The sequence below is a fragment of the Acanthochromis polyacanthus genome, chromosome 2 (assembly GCF_021347895.1).
Source record: "Acanthochromis polyacanthus isolate Apoly-LR-REF ecotype Palm Island chromosome 2, KAUST_Apoly_ChrSc, whole genome shotgun sequence".
Classification (NCBI taxonomy): domain Eukaryota; kingdom Metazoa; phylum Chordata; class Actinopteri; family Pomacentridae; genus Acanthochromis; species Acanthochromis polyacanthus.
This window is the reverse complement of record NC_067114.1, coordinates 41,644,330-41,650,554: the sequence shown is the minus strand read 5'-3', so window position 1 is coordinate 41,650,554 and position 6,225 is coordinate 41,644,330.

Below are 6,225 nucleotides of genomic sequence, written 5' to 3'. Positions count from 1 at the left end.
TTATTACTTACTAACCTTGTTGCTAAGTTGTTGTCTAACTAACCTTTTGTGAGTGTCAGTTACCAAGACAAATTCCTTGTGTGTGCAAGCTCACTTGGCAGTAAAGCTTTTTTTTTTTTTTTTTTTCAGTTCTGACTCTGATATTTAAACTAGTCAATTAAATTTTCTGATTTAATAAGTAATCTTAACCTTGATATTTAAAAAAAAAATCTGTTAAACTTGCAAAATTAATAATATTCCAAGATCTTACCCTTAGTATGAGGGTAGATTCAGGTGGATTTGTGTTTTGTATTATATTATGAGGTCTTAGCGGTAGTATTTAATTAAATTTACACAAGAAAGGCTACTGTAGGGTCTTAATATTTAAATCTGTTCAGTAAATTCCTAACAGCAATGCTTTTTATTTACGGGAAAGCACTTGGGCTCAGCATGTGTTTTATGTTATGTTGTACTTTAGATGTGCTTTATCCAAAAAAACAAAAAAAAACAACAACAACAGTGACTTACTTGGTTTGGCTTGACTATTAAAGTTTTCTTGCTTATATTGATGAACTTGTGTTACTGACTTTTTGTGTCTGCACTCTTTTTGTCTGAACTTTATCTTCATTATGGTCATGATGCCTTCTGAGTCTCTTGCTTTTATGATATCTTTGTGATATTATGATTACAATTAAGGTACAGAGGTACACACGTGGACAAAATTGTTGGTACCCCTCAGTTAAAGAAGGAAAAACCCACAATTCTCACTGAAATCACTTGAAACTCACAAAAGTAACAATAAATAAAAATTTATTGAAAATTAAATAATCAAAAACAGCCATTACTTTTGAATTGTTGATTAACATAATTATTTAAAAAAACAAACTAATGAAACAGGCCTGGACAAAAATGATGGTACCTCTATAAAAGATTGAAAACTATTTGACCAGAGTGACATGATTAACTCAGGTGTGTCATTTAATTGACATCACAGGTGTTTCCAAACTCATAATCAGTCAGTCTGCCTATTTAAAGGGAGACAAGTAGTCACCCTGCTGTTTGGTGAAAAGGTGTGTACCACACTGAACATGGACAACAGAAAGCGAAGGAGAGAATTGTCCCAGGACATCCGAAAAAAAATTATAGACAAACATCTTAAAGGTAAAGGCTATAAGACCATCTCTAAACAGCTTGAAGTTCCTGTGACAACAGTGGCTCATATTATTCAGAAGTTCAAGACCCACGGGACAGTAGCCAACCTCCCTGGACGTGGCCGCAAGAGGAAAATTGATGACAAATTGAAGAGACGGATCGTTGGAATTGTATCCAAAGAGCCCAGAGCAACCTCCAAAGAAATTAAAGGTGAACTCCAAGGCCAAGGTACATCAGTGTCAGATCGCACCATTCGTCGTTGTTTGAGCCAAAGTGGACTTCATGGGAGACGACCAAGGAGGACACCACTGCTGAAAAAAACTCATAAAAAAGCCAGACTGGAATTTGCAAAAATGCATGTTGACAAGCCACAAAGCTTCTGGGAGAATGTCCTTTGGACAGATGAGACCAAACTGGAGCTTTTTGGTAAGGCACATCAACTCTATGTTCATGGACTCAAAAACCAAGCATACGAAGAAAAGAACACTGTCCCTACGGTGAAACATGGAGGAGGCTCAGTAATGTTTTGGGGCTGCTTTGCTGCATCTGGCACAGGGTGTCTTGAAAGTGTGCAAGGTACGATGAAATCTGAAGACTATCAAGGCATTCTGGAGAGAAATGTGCTGCCTAGTGTCAGAAAGCTTGGTCTCAGTCGCAGGTCATGGGTCTTCCAACAGGACAGCGATCCAAAACACACAGCCAAAAACACCCAAGAATGGCTGAGAGAAAAGCGTTGGACTATTCTAAAGTGGCCTTCTATGAGCCCAGATCTGAATCCCATTGAACATATGTGGAAGGAGCTGAAACATGCCATTTGGAGAAGACACCCATCAAACCTGAGACAACTGGAGCTGTTTGCTCATGAGGAGTGGGCCAAAATACCTGTTGACAGCTGCAGAACGCTCATTGACAAATACAGAAATCGTTTAATTGCAGTGATTGCCTCAAAAGGTTGTGCAACAAAATATTAAGTTATGGGTACCATCATTTTTGTCCAGCCCTATTTCATTAGTTTGTTTTTTTTAAATAATTATGTTAATCAACAATTCAAAAGTGATGGCTGATTTTGATTATTTAATTTTCAATAAATTTTTAGTTATTGTTACTTTTGTGAGTTTCAAGTGATTTCAGTGAGAATTGTGGGTTTTTCCTTCTTTAACTGAGGGGTACCAACAATTTTGTCCACGTGTGTATATGAAGCATAGCAAACACATGCATTTTCAGCTTAGTGTCACAATGCAGTTTGTTCAACCTTCACAGTGGCCTGTAGTCCTTCAGAGTTTTTATCAAATTGACTTTAACACATATTTAATGCAGAGGTAGTGGTGGCGTGTAACTCGCTGCATTCAGATTAGATTAGATTAAATTCAGCTTTGTCATTGCTCGGAGTGCAAGATGACAAAATGCAGCTGAGGATCTAAGCAGAAGTGTAAAGGAAGCAAAACTGTAGCAATGGGAAATGTATGCATGAAACAGGTTTAACAGCTGTATGAATGTGTTAAAATTGATGCAGTATTAATGCTTTCAGATATCAACAATATGGACAGAAATAAAGGCATAAAAGGCAAATAAGTATTTTAGATTAAACTATATTTATTTATTTGTTTATTATTTTAACCTTTTAGTCTGGTTTTAGCTACTTGTGTTATTTTATTATTTATCGTGTTTTTACTTTTTTTACGTCGGCTTCAGTCCGGTCTGAAGTCTTTTATTCCTTGTATTTATTTATCTTAATTTTTGTTTCTCTTATTGCTTTTATTTATATATCCTATGTATTTTTATTTATATATCCTTTTATTTATTTATCTTAATTTTGTATTGCTTTTATTGCTTTTATTTATATATCCTATTTTTTCCATTTTACTCTGTTCCTTATTGTCTGGTGTTTCCCCACTGTGTTAGCGTTTCCTCAAGTGTTCTTAATTCCCGAGTTTGTGTGAGTGTGTGTTTATGTGTATTTGTATGTGTGTGTGTGTGTTTGTTTTTATATCTCTTGTATTAAGTGCTTTTAATTGTTGTATTGTTTTATGTAAAGCACTTTGAGCTGCTCCCTGGTATGAAAAGGGCTTTATAAATAAAGATTGATTGATTGATTGATTGATTGATTGATTGATTGATAAGTATGTAAGATGTGCACTACCGTTCAAAAGTTTGGTTCACTTAGAAATGTCCTTATTTTTGAAAGAAAGGCATTTTTTTCAATGAAGATAACATTAAATGAATCAGAAATACAGTCTAGACATTGATAATCTGGTAAATGACTATTCTAGCTGGAAACAGCTGATTTTTAATGGAATATCTCCATAGGGGTACAGAGGAACATTTCCAGCAACCATCACTCCTGTGTTCTAATGCTACATTGTTTTAGTTAATGGTCTCAGCACAGTTGACAGCGGAGCACATCAGCAAAACAAACATCGTGTTTGTAGTTAACCAGTGTCTAAAATACTTGGTCACTGAAGACTTCCAGCCTCCAATGGTCAGCTGAAACCTCCAGCATCACCCAGCTGGAGTCTTGGGGTCTCTGAGATGGGAAACAACATGAGTTGTGTGATCTGAAATATCAGGACAAGACTATTGGACTAGATATTCTCCCAGCTTTACAAGCCAGTGAGGGTTTTATTGAACTCCTGAACTAAACAAGGAATTGTCGTCTAGTCAATTCTGCTCTGTAGTTTGCAATCTCCAACCCTCTGTGTGAGCACAGCAGTGGATCCAACGGCATGATGCTGGTCCTGGAGAAAAGCGAGCAGGTCTGGATCACACTCTGGCCAAACAGTGTTGTCTTTGATGAGAGTCGGCTCGCAACGTTCAGAGACTTCCTTGTCTTTCCCAAGTAGCTGGAGCATGACACACCTACAGCTGCTGTAGAGACGATGGAAGAGGTCAAATCTCCTCCTCACAACTCACAAATTAAAGTCTTGTATCATAGGAACAAACAACGGGGAAATAATGAGAAACCTGAAGTGGTTTTTGATTTTAAAAAGCATGCTGTTGCTATTAAAATTAATAAAGACGAACCAATAACCAGTTTTTAAAATTCTGACGTTTTGCTGGAAATCTCTGGAGCCCCAATGTCCCAAAAGATTCATTTTTTTTCTATTGTTGATTATTGATGTAAATCAGGTGTGAAGGTAGTTTTAAATTCTTGCCGGTACTATTACCAAAACCCTCATGTTGTTCTAACTTCATGCATTTTAAAATAGCAAAGTCAAAACGCAAACAAATAAAAACATTAATTTTTTACTGTATGCCAATGGAATATTAAAAACACTTGAAAATACGATAAACCTTTTTGCTTTAATTGAAACACCGAATACAGAGTATTAAGAGCACACACGAGGTCACGAGCAAACACTCAGAATGGAACTAAACATCAAAACACATCACCTAAAAGATTTTCCACAGAGGCCTAAAGTAGTTATAGTCCTCTGAGTGGCAGCACCAGCGAGCCATACCGCTTGTTGGGTGGTAACTCATCTTCAGTGTCCCTGTCTTTTCTTTTCAACAAAGAGGTTATTTTTTTCTGCATTATTACTTTGACAAAAAAATCTTGACTGTTTTGTAGTGCTTCTCTCCGTTTTTATTTAAAATATCGATCTGTCGTTGATAACCGTTTTAAATCCTGTTGAAAGTTTTTCAGCCAATCACAAGAACATGTGGAATTTCAGGTGTAATTTATTGCTCGTCCCGGTGTAAGCGGGGCTTGCTGACGTCTATTGACTAGTTGTGGAAAATGTCCCAGTGCAATAAATCAACCTATTTGCTGTTGGCTGCTGCTGGTCATAGCAATCACTGTGTTACGGAAGAAGACACGCATGCGCACTCACGTACTGCTGCAGTGTTCCCAACTTGGCGACTTTCTCGCTAAATCTGGTGACTTTCCAAAGCCTCCTGGAGGCTTTTTTTTTTGTCAAAGGCAACTAGTGACAAATCTAGCGACTTTTTCTGGTGTGTGAGACTTTGACATGAAAGCTCGGATTGTCCTGCAGTTACTGTCCTCAACAAGCAGCAGGTGCTGCTGCTGTGAGCTCCTCTCTATCCAAAAGCACAGCTGGACAGTCTGGTAACCCCATAGCAGTCCCACCATAGATATGTATAGAAGAGCATAGATATGAATCTTCTGTACATATCTATGTAGAAGAGTCCCACTGTCTGATTGGAGACCCACATCGCTACGCGTCCAGGTGGCAGATGAATGTAGAGGGCTTGAAGAATTGGAAGTACATCCTTTTTAGGAGTTTTTTGTATGAAATACACTCAGACAGTTTTCACCAAAGAAAAGCTATTGTATCATAATGAAATCTATACAAAAAGGCTTGTGCATTAATGTTGTCTCATTTCTGTTCACAAAGTACATTTCCTTGCTGGAAGAATAAATTTTTAAAGAATAGTTTGGAGTCTGGAGACTCGTTCCAGATTAAAATTACTTGTGTTTGCTGTGTGAATGTGGAGGAGAAAGGTGGAGCATTAGAATGATGAGGAGAAGGACTGAGGTGAAACTGGAGACAAGTCGAAGTAATTGCTTTGCTACAGCAGTCGTCTTCTGTTAATGAACACCACTGATGTAACCCAGTGTAACAATAGCAGTGGTCTAGCTAAACATTTTCCTTTGTTTAATTATGAATCTTGCCACAAAATCTTGTTCAAATTATGCATTCAGACAGAGATAAGTGATTGTAAGAGATTTACAGTGCCTATCATAAGTATTCACCCCCTTTAATGTTTTACCCTTTTATTGCTTTCATAAATCAATCATGGTCAATAAAATTTCCGCCCAGGGCGGACCCAGCACAGGACCCCGGGCCCCAGGCATCCAAGGGGCAACCCCCACCCTCCCAGGCAGAGGGCCAACATTGCCAGGGCAACCAGCCACCCCAGAGGGCCACCCGGCATGGGCCGGCGCCCCCACCGCAGCCCAAGATCCAGGCCCCCCCACCACCACCACCACCCTCCCCGAGGGTGACTAATTTAAATATTAAGGTTATGCCCTATAATATAGTAAAAATGTGCTAAAAGGCAGCTCAAAAACATTAAAATCTTTCAAATGACTGCAAACATAAGCAAAATTACCTCAAATGCATGCAATATGAC